The 19,190-nt window shown below is 41.9% G+C and overlaps 1 protein-coding gene across 1 annotated transcript in view; it reads right to left on the reverse strand.

The window, feature by feature from the left end:
- The window catches only part of LOC117416465 (neuromedin-U receptor 1-like), a 31,097-nt gene extending 16,431 nt beyond the window's left edge, over positions 1-14,666 (reverse strand). The window contains exon 1 of the mRNA XM_059034283.1: positions 14,397-14,666. The gene's annotated coding sequence lies outside the window, so the exon portion shown is untranslated. The remainder of the gene's footprint in view (positions 1-14,396) is intronic.
- Positions 14,667-19,190: the final 4,524 nt, after the last annotated feature.

A 19,190-nucleotide genomic window follows, 5' to 3' on the forward strand; every position in this document is an offset into this window, starting at 1 on the left:
GCTCTGCTGCACTTCCTCCTGTTTCCATTGTTTCTAAAGCTGAGGGACACAAAGCCAGGTTTTGAGGCTAGGCTTTGAGGCTAGGTTTCAGGCTAGTGCACGGCACACCAGGGGAAACTTGGGGTTTGATATAAGTTGCCTCAAACTAGGTCTCTTGTTCTCCTGGAACAGGCTTCAAGCCACTGTTCCTGAATAAGTGGCTCTATGTTCCAGCAACCTAAGGCTTTTACACTGTTTTTATGATCCACAGACTCAGCCATGGGAAGGTACAGTAAGTGCTCTAACAATATTAGCCTGTGATGATCTGCAGTTGAGGGTGGCTGGCTGCAGAAACCTTCCTGGCCACAGGATGGCGATATCAGCACAGCTACCAAACTTAAAACAAGTCTTGTGTTGGCCCAGGGTCTTCTCATGATGAAGGGCTGACCAAGCAAGCCAGCTCTTTGTTTATTTACTGTTCAAGGTTTGCCAAGATTCTGAAACCATGGCTAGTAAATTAATTTTAAAAAGAGGAAATATATTTACTACAGATATGGGACAAAAGCATATATTGAATCCAATCAAATGTTCTGGCCTTCTCTTCTCTAAGCCCCCAAGACTATCCACCCTTAATTATGATTTATTTAATCTGGTCCAAGTTGAGCAGCCTGGCATGACTGAATAAAATGCCTTCACCTTTTCCGTAGTACATGCCAATTACTGTCCCCAAACACATTATTTTTCCCCATACTGCACATGTTTGGTTTTCAGTAATGGCTCTTGATTACTGCAGAATACCATAAAATTATTAAGAATCCCACAAGAAACTAACTAAATGACTTTCAAACTTGTGTGTCCCACAAAATCTGAAGATCAAAGTTGTCAATTAACCACAAGTTTACTGCAGCACTCTATGGCCAAGGCACATTAAACTGCTGCAAAACACAGAGAAAGAAAGTTCTGCAGGTCCTTAGAAAGGTTTATCATGCTAAACTGGCACAGACATTTAGCATTTCTTTGTTTGTGGTTTCTCCCCTCTCGTTGGCTCTTACTGCCTCTACAGAATGATAAGACTTTGGGATCACTGCCCTACATTTAAAGCAATATGCAGTTTCCCAGGGTCTAAGCACGAAGGAGTTGTTTAGCAATGGGACTGACGGTAAAGGAAGGCCAAATTAGTAGCCACCACCCCTCCTCCCTCTCTCCCTCCCTCTCCCTCTCTCTCCCTCTCCCTCTCCCGCCCCCCCTCTCTCTTGCTCTATCAAATTCAAATTCAAATTGGCTTTATTGGCCTGACAATAAAAAGAATTGTGTTGCCAAAGCACATACATGGCATAACCGACTAAAATATATAAAGACAAAGAAAACATATATATATATATATATATATATATATATATATATATATATATATATATATATATATATTAATACTAAACAGTATCCTTCTTTCCTCTATATTAAACAGTACTCCCCTCCCTGTACATTTAACTGTACCCCTCCTCCCTCCCTCTCTCTCTCTTTTCCCTCTCTAGTGTGACATGTTCACGGTTTGTCCCTCAGGTTATGACAGGTTGCCACGTATTGACCAGTCAGTATGGCTGTGTGTTTGTCTTCCCCCAGCAAGATTGACAGCTTCTGGGTATCGTGCATTTTGGTGAATTCTGGGACTAAATCGCCAAATTTGGGGAAGAAAATGTCCCTTATGTTTTTATATTTTTCACAGTGTGTTAGGAAGTGAATCTCTGTCTCAACCTCTCCTGTCTCACAGTGACCACAGAGCCTGTTCTCCCTGGCCAGCCAGGTTTACCTCTGTCAGCCTTTTTTAATGGCCAGGTTGTGGTCACTGAGCCGGTATTTGGTCAGGATCTGCCTCTGCTTTGTGTTTCTGCCAGGGTGTACTTTCTATTTAGGGTCTGATAGCACTCTAGTTTGTTTTGTGTTTTAGTGTTTGTATCCCAATGGTCCAGATAGGAGTGTTTCAGGTGTTTTATAATTTGGTTTACACTAATTGGAATTGTTTTTGCAGTGCTGTCCTGAAGCTGACTGATGTCAGTGTTGCTCAGCTCGGTGAGCTTCAGGACCAGCTGGCTGAGGGGACTCTTTTCTGGGCTGAGCTCTTGGTATTGCAGGGCTTTATGATGGAGTGAGTTTGGGTCACTATTTTTTCGATGAATCCAGTATTTTAATGCTCTTTTTTGGATATTAATAATCAATGGATAAAGGCCTAATTCAGCCCAGCATGCATTGTTTGGTGCTACAGCATTGGAGCACAATGCAGCCCTGGGCAGCTTACAGGCAAGCCCGCAGGCGTCCGGCCAGACCAGAGGGGTCACTGGTGCGCGGGGAGCCGAGGACACCCTGGCCGACCTAGCCCTCCCTCCCCCCGGGCAGTGCTCGGCCAATTAAGCGCCGCCCCTTGGGAGTTCCCGTCCTCGGTCGGCAAAGGAATAGCCTGGACTTGAACCTGCGACGTCCAGACTATAGGGCGCATCCTGCACTCCACGCGGAGCGCCTTTACTGGATGCGCCACTCGGGAGCCCGACCGCTGGACTGTTTCACTGCAGATACAGCACGACACGTCACGCTGTCTAGAACCAGCTCCTGATGTCTTCCAGCCGCTCTCCTTTAATCAGGTACAGTATTGCGATTGTGATCGCCCCAGCACTCCATGACATCACAGCCATCTGCTACCCAGCACGGATCACTGGAGGGACCATGTGATGGAAACATATGAGAAGACATGGACTGTGTCACCTTTCATTTGCTATACATTTTCATGTATGCCCAGTATGCATGCATGCATGTATGTATATCTCTACCGTTTTGCAACACAATCCTTAATTGTTTGTCCTAGTCTAGTGCATGGCATATACAATCCATTAGCTTTGTCTTGCACTAGCAGTGTTGCTGGGAGTCTTGATGCTTGGCTTGCTTCATTAGGCTTGAACTAAAAAAAAAAAAGCGGAGCTGAGAATCTGAGAGACCACCTGCTTGCACCCCCCCTACCTCTGTTCGAAACAAACAGTCCTGTGAAGCCCCTATTTAAAAGTCTCCACATGCGGCTCCCTTTAGAGTTTAATGTGCTCAGTGCAATGAGCTCATCTCTGAGTGCAGCTGTCTGTCCAGGTACCGGTGTGCCAGGAGTCGAGATGACATCACTGATTAGGTCCAGCCACAACAACCACACTGCTCAGTCCAGCTTACAGAGAGTTTCTGCTGAATGAAATCAAACCAGAATAGCTATTGTAAAAAAAAAAAAAACAGAACAAAACAGAACTGCCCCCTGAAACAACACATGCAGAAAAACTATAATATGGAATAAATAGCTTTAAGAATCTTGACCAATATGTACCTTTACTCACGTTAAGTGTCTCTAATTAAAGTACACATTAAGTACATTGTAACATTGTAACTGTGTATTTACATAGTGAATACACAGTAATTTCAACAGCATTCCGCAGTACAGACAGGCAAGCAGCATGATGCCTCCCATATTTCCTCTTGGCCCAGGATGTGTTATGTTATGGAATCAGTATAAAAGCCTGTGGTGTTAAAACGGTACCCCAGATGTCGTCTCCAGCTTGATTAACATCACCTCTAATGGACAGCAAAGTGGGGAGTGCGCTGGAGATCGAGCCAGATCGAGGTGAACAGGGTCGGGAGCCGGGGTCTGAATGCACAGCATTCCCCTAACACCCTGCACACTTCAGACAGCAGGCGCACAGCTCTTAGGAGCTGCATCGATCACGAGGCTGCTGAGATCTCAGTCCTCAGTCTCAGAAGGACAGCTGCCATTTTCTCAACTCTTCCGTGACCCCAGTCGCCGCTCTGGAGAGTTTCAGTTTGTCACCTAGGGAGTTTCCATTGGGAAACTGAGCTCACTGCAACTCTGTTCCTGAAATCTGCATTCATCTTTACAACACAGGATTGACTGCAGATTCCACTTTACGCAGCAGACCTCCAAAAGCACAACTCATCATGGCACGCAGCTAGAGCCAAGATCTTTATCATCATTATTATGAGTATCAAGAAACTATAGCACAAGTTCCACTAAGACGCAGAGTTTGATTGCTTGTTGGAGCGAAGCCCGATTATTACGCACGAGTCTGCTGCAGCCAGACAGGTCTGATTGACATTTCAGATGTAATGCACGGGACCATTTTTAAAATATGTTTTTCTCTAGCTCTATTAAAACAAAAAACAAAACGGGAAGGTAAAACCCTTTTCTTCAATCGCTAAGATTCTGGTCATGTATCCCAGCGTACAGTTTGCAGCACTCTGCTGAACCACACTCCTGTCAGGGCTCATTTACTGAGCTGTTGGAGATGTCAGCTTTACTTTCCTAACTGCGACCTCTTTAAAAGGGGCTGGAGACTCACTGATCAGTGCCTGGCTTCATTTCAATCTGATAGCTGACGGAAAAAGTCATCTGAGGCTGAGGCAAGTGATGTCATGTCAGAGTGATGTCATGTTAGAGTGATGTCATGTCAGAGTGATAGCATGTCAGTTACTGTACAGAAAAGAATCCTAGAAAATGCAGTGATTTAGTAAAAAACCCAAAAACAAAAAATCAGCTTTTCATATTCATATGTACCTGCAAGGACTGTAGTTTTAGTGAGATCTTTTTACATACAAAAATATTTCTCAGGCTTGCTAAGCAGGATGGGAGTGCAATAAAGGTAATCATTTGAATTGAAATTTGTTTGTGCCGTTTATTACCTTGGCAATGTGGGAAGCTGTGGACAGTGGGAGATAATGTTAATATGGAAGGGACAGCATTAACACTGAACTCCGATAAGCAGTGGAGCCAAATCTTCAAAAACAATAAAATGCAAATAAATAAAAACTCCATATGAAGAGCAGGGTGGCTGTGTGCTCTTTGACAGAGGAAGCCCTATTCATGCGCTCTCACATGGCTGCTGTTTCAGGGATCCTCAGGTTACTCCAGTCTCAAGTGCTGGGGAGACGATGGCTTTCCATGGTTTAAAAATCCAGGCCTTCCTCCCTGTGTGGAAAGAACAACATGGAGCCACGTCTGGGGAGGGCCGTGACGGACAGACAGCCGCTTCTCCCTTCGTTCAGATGCCGACGTCAGCCCTCATTCGACTGCAATCTGCCAGGAGACCCTGCCTGACCCCAGGAAGTGCTCTTTGTTCAGTCTGTTTAGCCATCTCTTCATCTTTCAACGAGTGGTCCCAGAGCCAGAACACAAATGGAAAGTCTGGTACACGTAGGCACACACCCAGCCTCAGCACTGATCATCGGTGACCTCCAAGGCTTTGACCGCCCAGTTAACCACAACACTGGAAACAGAAATATCCTGTGATCTCCTCTTTCTCCCTCTCTATCTCTCTGATGTCAGCCAGTCTTTTGGTCAAGTTCCCATCACCCTCTTGAGTTAGTTTGACCGCGAACGAGCAAATGAAGTTGTAATCCAAAGTTGGAATTTTGACGTTTTGAAACACACACTTCAGTTAGGACTTCCTATCAGGAGACGATATATAGTCTCCTGATACTTTGGGGGAAGTGTGGTTTGGCAGATACCTTGTTGAGGAATGGGTGTCCTGCATGTGTGTAGGCTAGCATAACTCGGAATACGACACCAAGTCATGTGTGACATACTAAGGAATAATAAAGTATCATACTGGATTCCCAACAACCTGGTGTATCTGTGTTCTGTGACCCGACTCGGACAACAGAGTCCTCGCTACTATCTGTACTTAAAGCAAACTCAAACTCCAAGGAGCTCATGAAAACATTGCCGCAATGTGAGAAACATTTGAAAGGTTTAAACTGAACGTAACAAAGAGATAAAAACAAATGTGTATTTCATTCCTCAAAGGAAGTGGTCGATAAACCCACTGAATATAAACACAGAGTTTGAAAAGTTTAGACAGTGTTCTCTCCTCTCCTCTCCTGACAAACTGCTTCTTAGCTTCGTCTTAACGCTTTCCATATTTCATTTAAAATCTGGTACGTTTTTGCAGTGACGCTATTATCATCCATCTCCAAAACCACATCATCCCTCTGCTTCCAGAGAAAGGTAACTGTGATCAAATTCAACAAATTTCTGACCATGATTCACTGTGGGAACATAGGACCATGTTCACTAAGCTTTAACCCATGAATTATATACAAAAAAATGTTTAAATTGATTAAATAAACAGTGGTCAGGTTTGTTTGTATCAAACTTCATATAATCCATTTAAACACATTACAAATAAAAAAACAAACTTGGTGAATATGGTCACAACGGTCCAATTACAAGCCTCTGTGGCAATAGGAGGAAACACAGTGTTCAATTGCAATGGCCCTTAGGTTCCCTACCAACATGGCCTCCGGTTGCCATGGTTCCTATTACACTGGCTGCAAATAAAGACGTACTGTACCTGCTTCTCTGAATTCACTCGACTGACGAAAGGCATTAGTCCTAACTAAAAACATAGGCAATGCATTATTACCCTGAGGTAATGAAAGCTGACCTCTGTGTCTGGCTTTCCCAACTTGTAACCTGCTGGCACGAGTACTAACTGGAACAAGGTGATCTGTTGGCCCTTTCTCAATGGGAAATGGAGTACTGTATTGGCATGGAGATCAATGGAGATTAAGCGTTGTGTTGGCTTGCCGCTCACTGGGGTGGAGTGTTGCATTGGCATGGATCTTACTGCTGATAATAAAATGTTGCATTTTTAACTGTCTCAGTGATTGAATCATGAAAGCTATAACAGCGAAAATGTTACTCGGGGGGGGAGGGGGGGGGGGGGGTATATACGTCATTGCACCACGTTTACAAATGAAAGCATTACAGAGCTTCCAAAGAACCGCAAGTGCTTTCTGTCACCACACCAGGGAGCTTTCTTCTCTTAAAGCAGCAAAATCTACTGCGTTGTATATTAGAAAACTGCAACGTTGCTGTACTACCCTGAAGGACCCCCGGCTCAGCCACAGCATTGCCAGAACCCGGCGACTCAATCGTAAAGCAGCCGTTGTTCTGACGCAGTCGCACACTGTGTGGTCACTTAGCATAGGACTGCAATGGGAAAAAGTTACCACGTGGTACCATGTATCAATCTGTTGTCACTACCCTCGTTCTTTCATATAGCAGTATAAATCAAAGGAGGGTATGATGAGGCTGTAATACTGTAATACTCTGGTGAGACCGCACTTAGAATACTGGGCAAAAAAAAAGGGAGTTGTGGTTTTGGATGGACTTCAGAGCAGCAATCACACTAATCCCAGGGCTAATGGGTATGCGATGTGAGGATCGGGGGAGGGATCGGCACCTATTTAGCTGAGATTAGAGAAGGGTTGGGGGGAGAGTGTTTTTAAATTCTGAAAAGGGATCAGCAAAGTCAATGCCCAGTCACTTTTTCAAAACTGAGACCAGTACACTTGCGGAAGTTGAGTGCAGACAGATTGCCTTTTCTGTAAGGAGAGGGCTGCCAAGTTATTTATTTCAATGGCATACTTCGAGAGCCATCTGGAGGTGGTTCTGGGGATAATTCGCTATTAGGATGTGGCTGTGCATGGACAGCGAGGGCTGAATGGACTCCTCTCACTGGTACGGTCACTGCACCGTAGGATGAAACCATTGCAAAGTGTGGGCAGGGTAAGCGTACGAGAACAGGGCGTCTGGTGGACCACAGCAACTGCTTATCAAACCACAGCCCTGAAAGAGATGAAGCTGTAATGTACGCTGCTGAAACTGTGCAGTAAAACTGCATTTTTAAACCATTCACTTTCTCAGTCCTCCCTCCCAGACAGTTACGAGATGAAAGAACCATGCAGAGCTGTGACCTCCAATTTGGGCTTGTCATTTTGGTCAATTTTCTAATTTGTTAGACTAATTGTTGTTATGGTAAGCTTGCATTTTTGCAGTCCGGGCTCAATGGGACTGTAGATGTTATGTCTGAAGCACTTGTCACAATAAAAGTAGAAACTTGATTGCTCAGAAGGGGCCCGTTAACCGATGCGGGTGTTCAGGGTTAACTTGTTCTGACGGCCCCAAGAAAACCATCGCAGCGAGATACTCAAGGGTTTATTTTCCACTTCGGTCAAATCGGATATTCATTTCAGAAGGGTTTATCACTTATTGCTATTGCAGATGTCTGCCATTAAAAAATTAGATTTAAACGAGAAAGATAAAGAAAAGGAAGTTACCGGGTCTTGTAGTCTGCAGTCACTCTGTGTCTGTATGTGCGTGTGCGTGCGTGCGTGTGTGTGTGTGTGTGTGTGCGTGTGTGTGTGTGTGCGCGTGTGTATGTGTGTGTGTGCGTGCGTGTGTGTGTGTCTGTGTGTGTGTGTGTGTGTGTGTGTGTGTGTGTGTGACCAGGTCTTGCAGTCCCCCAGGACGAGGGTACTCCTCGTTGTGAACTTTGTTTTGTGCTCCGATGTCATCCTGCTGAAAACCTTAAAATTCAGAGGAAATCCTGGAACTCAATGTACTTCTGTATTGTGGTGTAATACGAGAGTCACACAAGGTACAGTAAAGCAGCTGGCCAGTTAACCCCTTTGAGCTGTAGAACCAAGAAAAACCAAGAACAACCAAAAACAGAATTGGTAACGCTTTCCATCTTGGAGAGATTTTAATAATTTTGCAGCAAAGGGAACTACAGTCATGTTGTCAGTACAACAACACTACTTTACAACATCCATCACTTTTGCTGGGCTGTAAACAAAATGTTTAGGAAGCAACACACCTTTACTATGATAGCTAAAAAGGGCGTTTTTGACCCCCAGAATAACACAGTGATATTGGACAGCTTACATCTCGAAGCTCTGGCTAACGATGAGACCACACGGGGTAGAGCATTGAGCTACACACAACATGACAACTGATATGCTTGTCAATATAATCAGTATTTACCTTGCCAAATAAATGTAAACTAAAATGACTAGGAGAAAGTTCAGAAACGTCTCTCAGATTATTTTACACACACACAGTGGCAGTGCTGGAGGGCTGCAGTGGTAGTCACAGAACAGCCTGGAGCACTAGCCATTACCCCACTACACTCCCATTGTTACCCCACTGCACTCCCACTGTAGCACTTGCAGCCTTTAAAAATAATAATAATAATAATAACAATAATAATAATAACAACATAGTACTTTTAGCTTCATTACGCCTCGTAATGCTTCCTTATCAACTCTTCCGTGCAACAGAACTGCATTTGGCTGTTTGACATCTGTTAGCTTTAAACACAGTTAAAGTAGTGGCGTAGCTGACAGCAGCACAATGACACGTCTTTAGACTCACGCTGTTTGCTGAGGCCATTCTCTCCCTGGCTCCAGTTTTTTTTAATGGCATTACCCTGGGGCAATTTATTTACAAACAAGGAAGATTTAACTAGCCTCTAGAGACGTGTCCAGTCTGCCCCAGATTACTAATGCACTAGCTTGGTCTCATGACAAATTAAATGCATCCACCCCACACTGTGTTCAGCTCATTGCTCTGAAAGTGCTGTGAATTGGCACACATTTGTGCTGTTTAACTGCAGTTCAGCTGAGACGGCAGGCAGGTACATGGAAACTGAAACGGCACTGTTGTTTTAATTTAACACACTTTCAATTTTTTTTTTTATTTACTGGGCCTGCTGGTTTCTCTGGTATGGGGTGGGGTTTTCACAGTTGCAGAGTCCAAGCTGGCTATAACATTTTATAAGTAAATTGAACTGCAACTGTTTAAGAGCTGAAAACAATTACAAAATTAAGCAAATTAATTAAGCAAATTATGAGTTCAATTAAAGGTCTGGTTAAGTAATTGAGAGCTCAACTCTCAACAGCAGCCACAGGGGGTCTCCAGGACCAGGGTTGGGAACCACCGCTGTCCCTCCTGGTTTTTGTTCCAACTGTACCCTAAATTACTTAATTGGACCAATTAAGCTTCTAATAAGCACTTAATTGGTTCAATTAAGAAAAGTGCAGCAGTATAAAAATAATATTAAAGTAATAATATTAAAGTAATTAAATTATAAGCGTTTCTCAGTTTTGACAATTTATTCCAGTTTTTTCTTAATTTTTTTTTTTTTTTTTTTTTTTACAAAACTGTTACTAAATAAAGAGAAGGAAGGAAGCAGTCGTAAGTGTTCGTCTGGAATATGACAGACAAGCAACTCGGGTGACAGGCAGGTAGGGGGCACAGCAAAGGAGCACTACAGTACATCAGGGGAAAGACACTCTGTACTTATTCTGAGTTTGTGCTCCTGTCCTAAAATAGCATGTTTTCTGCTGTGTCTGCTGTCTCTCTCTCTGCTCCTGCAAGGCGAGTCATGCAGTCATCACTGGCCACTGGGGGAACGTTCAGACAATGGAGCATTCATTGAGTCTATGCCACCTTTCCTTTTACACTCCCAGTGTTTAATAAGGTGTTGAAAGGACTGATGTGTGGCTATTGGTGCTGACATGAATCATAGGAAGGTGTGGAGTCCAAACAACCTCCTTGTGCCCTTCCTCTATCCATTCCCTCTGCTCTGGAGATCAAGGGTCTGCTGCCCTGTCAGTTATTATTATTATTATTATTATTATTATTATTATTATTATTATTATTATTATTATTATTATTATTATTATTATTATTATTTCAAATTAAGCTTTACATCAAAGCCTGAACTCTATAACCTTCACCAGGACTGGTCTGGAGACACATCAAGCTGATTCATAGGAATTTCTTTCACTCCACTCTGTATTACACCACCCTTGGGAGCCACGTAATAATGTGCTGAGCGTGATAAGGAAGGAGCTTATATTGGTCAAGGGCAAAGGTACAATGATATTATAGCGTACATGAGTAAGTAGTGCAGGAGGGCCTGGCCTCAGGATATGGGTGAAATGTCCCATATGCAAGTTTAACATGCTGAATTTTCATGGTCATTTGTTCTTTACCCTGCGTTTCTTCCATGCTTATAAAAATGAATTCTCTGATCCCCACCAGCTCAATGTCAGGACCGCAGTACCATTAAGGCCACACTATCTGCCAGTTTCTTTCACCTGCAGTCTATCGAAAGGTCTTCTATTATGAATATATAGACAATAAAGTCCCATCTGTAACAGGTATGTTCAAGTCGACGTTGCATTAACTACTGTTTATCTTTGCAATGATTTCGCACTTTGCTATGCTTTTACCATGCTTATACCTGGAAACGTGTATATGGCATATTTTTAAAAGATACAGTATATTTATGTATGTATTTAATTTATTTGTAGTTTACTTGGTGGCAGTGACAAGCAAACATTTACTGCAAGCACTATAGGGCAGGATTTTCACAAACTAGCGTTATTGTATTGAATTTGTGGTGTAGTAAAGGGAGCTTTAGCAGCAAGTGATTTTCAAACGAAATGTGTTAGTTCCAATCCGTTAATGCTTTGAGTCGATGAGGTCGTTAATCAACGCATTTCTCGTTAAAAAAATACATTGTCGCAGGTCACCTACATCACTTCCTGTCTCAACAACTAGATAAATGCATGTTAACGAAATCAAGAAAAAAATGAATGGAAGCATAATTCGCTGTTATGGAAACTACTAGCATACAGGGAGGCTGCTCCTCCACCAGCGAGCAGCAGCCACATGCAAATAAAAAATAAAGGGAATATCTACCAGCGTACAGGGAGGCGGCTCCTCCACCAGCGAGCAGCAGCCAAATGCAAATAAAAAATAAAGGGAATATCTACCAGCGTACAGGGAGGCTGCTCCTCCACCAGCGAGCAGCAGCCACAGGCAAATAAAAAATAAAGGGAATATCTACCAGCGTACAGGGAGGCTGCTCCTCCACCAGCGAGCAGCAGCCACATGCAAATAAAAAATAAAGGGAATATCTACCAGCGTACAGGGAGGCTGCTCCTCCACCAGCGAGCAGCAGCCACATGCAAATTAAAAATAAAGGGAATATCTACCAGCGTACAGGGAGGCTGCTCCTCCACCAGCGAGCAGCAGCCACAGGCAAATAAAAAATAAAGGGAATATCTACCAGCGTACAGGGAGGCTGCTCCTCCACCAGCGAGCAGCAGCCACATGCAAATAAAAAATAAAGGGAATATCTACCAGCGTACAGGGAGGCTGCTCCTCCACCAGCGAGCAGCAGCCACAGGCAAATAAAAAATAAAGGGAATATCTACCAGCGTACAGGGAGGCTGCTCCTCCACCAGCGAGCAGCAGCCACATGCAAATTAAAAATAAAGGGAATATCTACCAGCGTACAGGGAGGCTGCTCCTCCACCAGCGAGCAGCAGCCAAATGCAAATAAAAAATAAAGGGAATATCTATGTTGTGTATAATTTGTTTAAATTGTGCATTTTGTCATGCAGAATATACGTTTATTTAGAACACTTCACATATAAAATGCTGATTTATGATTATCTGGCGTGTGGGTAAAAATCGGATGCGACGGATTAAAAAATATAATAAATAAATAAAAATTAAACCCCAGTAGTCATTTCCCCTCTCTCGGGGGATGTTGTGCCAAAGCTTACTATATACAACTCTTTTAATGTGCATTCTGCAATCTTTTTTTGGTTAAAAAGAAATACCGCAAGCCATCTATATATTGGTTGGAATTTATTTTCTTATGTTGACATCTGCTTTTGTCTGTATTTTAGTTGGTACGATTGTAGGCTATAAATACGGTTGAAGTGCCAATTGTGTTTGTAGTTGTTAGTTATTATACATCTATACCATGTATGTAACACATTATGTATTTATTAAGTTTTTAAAATTACGATAGAACTCTCTAACCCAAAACAGAATTTGTTTATAATTAATTGTTTGGTGAATCTTCTAATCATGCATTTTCTCTGGTACTCTTTGCTCGCCTCCGAGATAAATCAACTCAACATGATTAGAAGTAGTCACTGAACACTTACAGTATAAGAACATTTTATATGCTTACAAACGAGTGAAGGTGAAAGTGTACATTGTAGTGTGGGAGGAGTCTGACAACATTACAAATACTTCTAGGCAAATTCCATGTCAATGATCTCGATCACATTCCTAGTGGATCTGTGCATACTTGTACACCTGTTCTTCATTATTGTATGGATAAGACACAGGTATTAAAAGTATTACTTTATTGTAATATCTAGTATGCTGTTTTCTATACCAAGATTTCAGTTGTATAATTCAAATAAAATCTACAGTAGAGGTCAGCTGTCATATAATGTACGTATGCAGAATTCAAATAGGCTACAGTTGCATTGATAATTTCTTGGTGGTAACATTACACTTTGTGCAAATAACGGTATATCATTTTAGCAATACAACAAACATTCCGTAAGGTTACAAATGGTTAAAACAAGTGAATACATCTCTTTCATAACCACAAATATAGAAAAGGCTAAAATATTTTCATAACTACAAATATTGAATTATCTAGGTCAGGGGTTTTCAACAATTTTTTGAAACTGTACCCCTTCTGTCGGGAAGTTTCAGCTAAAGTACCCTTTACAATTCTCGCTCACTGAATGGTTCCACAGTTGCAATAAAAGTCAGAATAATGTGGTTAACACATTTATTTTTTTCTCCCGTTTATTTAATATATAATTTTTCACAACAGTCTGGGACTGAAAAATTGCTGAGTCAGAAAACCAAACAGCAGGCTTCATTCTTAAAACTTAATTACATGTCTTTGGATGCAAATAATTAAAAGGCAGTATTTAGGAATCTTGGGAAACACCCCTATTCGCTTTCTATTGGGTAAAGTCGTTATAAATAATACAAAATAGTCTGCACTGTGTATGTTTGTCACCTTACTATTTACTTCCCCTCAGCATAATTATGTGTGCCGTTTAAAATGTTTACAGTAACAAAAAAAAATAACTTCAAGATAAAACTATAATTCATTACTAACAATAATACACTTTATTATTATTATTATTATTATTATTATTATTATTATTATTATTATTATTATTATTAAAGCCAGCATAAAATGATCCAAAGGGACTCTGTATAACTTTCTGTTAATAAAATGCAGCTGCGGTACGTGCGGTACAGGTGGAAAATGTGGACGTGATAGATTCTGTGTTGTTTTTTTTTCATTAGCGGTTCACTTTGAGCTGCTAAACAAAGATTAAATAAATACACATCGTGGTTTAGAGAATGTATAATAGCGTTACAAAAAAAAAATCAAGATCATTATTTTCTCTTACTTTCATTTTTATTTGTGCATTTCTGAGTCATCCTGCGTACCCCTTATGACCCTTAGAGGTACCCCAGGGGTACGCGTACCCCCGGTTGAAAACCCCTGATCTATTGTGACAACACGGATTTGCTTTTAAATTTCCACGCAAACAAAAGAAAAAAGTCACAAAAAACACTGCTCGTTAAGATATTAACATTATTTCGTAAATCACATTAAGACGGTTATTTAATAACGAAATAGGCATAAAGACCGCTTGACAATGCCAAAACCAATGCTACATACCGGTTTTCTGATTAACACTGGAGTTATCATTTAGGACCTTTTGAAAATCCTGCCCAGAGTGGCTTGCTCCTGCTGAGTGTTCCCAGACATGAATTGCTCTTTTTTTAGATGCTCTTGGAGTTGAAACTGCATAGCAGAGTGGACTGAAAACAAGGAGTCTCATTATAATGAAGGCAGAGAGCTTTGTGCTGCAACAAAATTACATCCCGCTCCAAACCAACATCCATTCTTCAAACCACATAGCCATTTAAAAACATGTAGACACGCGGAGACAGCTCAGGGGAGGATTAAAGCTGATTATTAAAACCGCAGCACAAGAGGTATGACACAGTGCTGATTAATATTGTTTGCAAGTCAAACCTTTTTAGTTCTTTTTACCAGGGTTTTTCTCTCTGTCCGGATATGTGTAAATTAATGTAAAGTGTTACCCAGTAAGCTATGTGTATACTTAATGTAAAGTGTTACCCTGTAAACAAAGGGTTAAAAAAGTTGCCTAAAGACCAGGCATATTTGTATTCAGTGCTGCCAAAAAAGAACCAGCGTTCTGAGACACAGGGAAATTTTGAATTGAGTCTGTTTGCAAACTGCACTGGGCTTTTGAGAGTCAAACTTCCTTTGCAGGTTGAACTCTGAAATGCTTGGGCTGACCTAATTATTACCCTTTCTTTGGTGAAATGCTTGCATCTAATTTCCGCAATTTGCTTTTTTATTAAAATTACATCCAGCCTCTAGTGTAAAAAACCTTGCCTATTTATCTGCTTAGTAGTTTTCTTTTAAAAATACTCCAGACCTCGGTTGAGTATCAGTGAGAGTTGCAGTTATTATTAAGAACAGAAATACTGGGCACGGGAAGGAGGAGTCAGGCCCTTTGAGGCTTGTTCTTCGCTCTCACCAAGGCAATGTCTAATTATATGACCGGAGACCCCAGTACACTAGCTGCTATGCCATCGCTCTCTCTGTAAACTATTCCTCACACTTATTATCCTCTGGGTGAATCGGAGCTCCCTTTATTCTGTGTCTTAATAATTGATAATCTCCCCACAGTCCCATCTGAACTGGAGCTTTGTACACTCCGGTGGAGTTCTGAAGAGTTCTGTGAGATTAAAGCTGATTCATTTCCGATGGGTACTTTGATTGCTCTACCGCAGCATGCAGATTGTAACGGTTTAAGGAGATCAACTGGTGATGCACTTCACCACCAGGACAGTTCAGCTGCCAGCTATGCGAGGGTCCCAGATGTGGAAATGGGCTGCAAGCCCTTCAGATGCATGTTAGATGTTAGCTTCTCTCACGGAAGTCTGTGCTGAAGAAATCCTGGAAAAACAATGAGGATGGGCAGTGAAGAAAGACTTTCGTTTACCGTAGCACATGCAATAGGTGTGTGTTTTATAAACATGTTGACTCTGGGCTGTGCACCTGTAATGGATATATGACGTGATAAAGCTTAAAAAAGGGAGGAGGAAAATGCAGCCTGGAGAAACAAAATAGTTACAGTACATTACTGTTGGAATAAATCGTAATTAGCTTTTCCTTAATAAAATCCTAATCCCAAATGTGCACTTAATAGAACTGACGTTTCTGAGGACACTGGCTTGGGCACTGCATGACACAAGTGGTGTTAAGAATAGTTTTTCTTTGGGACAGAGGGAGCTGTTTAGTGAGGCCAGGTAGCCAGAACTTTGACCCTCCATTAGGATGCCTGTGAAAATGGCAGGAGAAGCTGGCTCTTTGATGGGGCGGAGGGGAGTGGAAATAGTTTGTAAATTGCCAGCAAAACCCCCTGGCCTTTCAGGCTCGACAGGGGGTGGCTGTTCGAGAGCGGGGCTTCCAGCGACAGCAGCCGGCTTCAATTAAGAGGTGAGGGAAGAGGTACTGCTGCCCTAGACCACGTCAGGGGCTCCCCCCCTGCCCCCCTCCAGGAACCTTGTAGGTATTATCTCCAAATTGTGTCGGAATTCGGAAAGCTGGTTCGAAGCAAATCAGAAAAAAAAGAAAAGTGGGCTATGGAATGTAAGCTAATTTCTGGATTTGGTTTGTGTAAGGAGGGAGGATGGGGTGCAGGAGAGAAGAGAGAGAGAGGGAGAGAGAGAAAGAGGGAAAGAGGGGTCTATGGGAACCAGATTCTTTTAGGCTATACTGGCAGGATTGTATTTGCACAAATCAGAATGAATTAGCAGCCTGTGAAGTGAAGGGAAAGCAGAGGGAGGCAGTAGCCCCACAGAATACTCTGAAATAGGCACAGGAATTGATTCACGAGCTGAGATGCACCAATGGAGCTGGAAACTGCATGGAGGAGACTTTTCAGTGCAGCAAAAAATAATGCTTACCTTTCCTAAGAAGTCATTCTTTTAGGGATTTGTTATAAGTGATTGTAACAAAAGTGATTAATAACTACTGCAAAAACAAAGCAGCCTCATACATTGGTGGGACAAACATAGAAAGACAGACAGACTATATCCATTATAAGCGATTATAAACAATAACAAAAAAAAAAAAAAAACAATGGCAAAAGTGTATAATAATAGTCTTATTATTTCTTATAGGCCACTAATTATTCAGGAGTCCCACTCAGGCACCCATAGATTTGAAGAGGTTAACCAAGGACATTGTTCTGTGGTGCCCAGTCACATCAGTCCATGCAGGAGCCGGTCTGAATCACAAACCTGAATAAAGTTTGTAAATATTCAGCAGTTTCCATCCTCTTCGTCTGTCACATGCAGTCAGTCAGAAACGTAATTCGGAATCTGTTGCTGTGTCTTACAGCTGACTGAGTGGGGAATCACTTCAACTTTTATAAAACAGAACAGAAACTGTACTTCATAACGTGGCCTGGAAAAAAAGTGTAAAGGTGACCAAATGCATTTCTTAGCTAAGTGCACGTGCTGTATCTTGGTGCACGCAGATATACTGTAAGTTAAATGCATTTCTTAGCTAAGTGCACGTGCTGTATCTTGGTGCATGCAGATATACTGTACGTTAAATGCATTTCTTAGCTAAGTGTACGTGCTGTATCTTGGTGCACGCAGATATACTGTAAGTTAAATGCATTTCTTAGCTAAGTGCACGTGCTGTATCTTGGTGCATGCAGATATACTGTACGTTAAATGCATTTCTTAGCTAAGTGTACGTGCTGTATCTTGGTGCACGCAGATATAAGTTAAATGGTTCAGGGGAAGAGCAGGGTACTACCCAGGGTTAAAAAGGAAACACCCTTGCTGCTGGAGTTCAGTGGTACGTGAAGCCCCCTCTCTCAGTATATGTTAACTGCAGCCCCTCTTGTAAACAGATTTCATTCTTAGATAATGAAACCCAGTGCAAACTGATTCTTGGTACTGTGCATTTTCCCATCTTTCCCGTCAGGATGTTAAAGAAATCATTTTCCAGACTGTAACAAAATGTTTATAATTCATCAAATATTTAAAGGATGAGTCTATGAGGCCTTTAATTCCATTCCTTGGATGAAATATCATTATGGCAACAGTTGACAATACGGCTTTCATAGAAAAGGAGTGTTTGGAGCTTGTTTTTCGTAGATTTTTTCTGAATGAAAGAAACTCAATTTATAACAACAGCCTGTACAAATGAGATGGATTCAAGCTTCTTCCTGCATATCAGACGTCTCAATCCAGTACTGATGAATAGCTCAGCCTCTAACCTGAGTGTCTATAGCACCCAGCTGCTTCACAGTATCTCATACAAAATCTCAATCATGAATAGCTCAGCCTCGAACCTGAGTGTCTATAGCACCCAGCTGCTTCACAGTATCTCATACAAGATAGAAATCTCAATCATGAATAGCTCAGCCTCTAACCTGAGTGTCTATAGCACCCAGCTGCTTCACAGAATCACACACAAGATAGATATCTCAATCATGAATAGCTCAGCTTCGAACCCGAGTGTCTAGAACACCCAGCTGCTTCACAATATCACATACAAGATAGAAATCTCAATCATGAATAGCTCAGCCTCCAACCTGAGTGTCTATAGCACCCAGCTGCTTCACAGTATCACATACAAAATCTCAATCATGAATAGCTCAGCCTCGAACCTGAGTGTCTATAGCACCCAGCTGCTTCACAGAATCACACACAAGATAGAGATCTCAATCATGAATAGCTCAGCTTCGAACCCGAGTGTCTAGAACACCCAGCTGCTTCACAGAATCACACACAAGATAGAGATCTCAATCACACCATTTTTCTTTTTGTACTTAGGAAAGAAAATATCTTGACAAGCCTATTCATCTTGTCGAGAGAAAGCCATACAGCTTGTTTCGATCACAACCTGGAATACCTCTGGAGTCCTGGATTAAATTCCAAAGGAACCCTGTCTGTGTTAGTCTGCTGCGTTCCTCAAGCCTTCCGAGGTTTCCCTGTTGTTATGGTTTCCATCAGCCTGCATACTTCGTAGGAACCGATGCAGAGCCGCTGAAGTTAACTCTCTCTCTCTCTCTCTCTCTCTCACTCTCTCTCTCTCACTCTCACCCTCTCACTCTCACACTCCCACTCTCAATCTCACTCTCACTCTCACACTCACACTCTCAATCTCACTCTCACTCTCACACTCACACTCTCAGTGTCACACTCTCACTATCACTCGCACACTCTCACTCTCTCACTCACTCTCACTCTCACTCTCATCTACTTAGCAGAAACAACAACAGAGGGTCATACAGAACACAAGTGATATTATATTAAACACTAGAAAAATATAGATTAATGATTGCTGATCCCAGATTAAACATACAAAGACATTATGCCGTGTATTATTATTATTATTATTATTATTATTATT

The sequence above is a fragment of the Acipenser ruthenus genome, chromosome 12 (genome assembly GCF_902713425.1).
Source record: "Acipenser ruthenus chromosome 12, fAciRut3.2 maternal haplotype, whole genome shotgun sequence".
NCBI lineage: Eukaryota > Metazoa > Chordata > Actinopteri > Acipenseriformes > Acipenseridae > Acipenser > Acipenser ruthenus.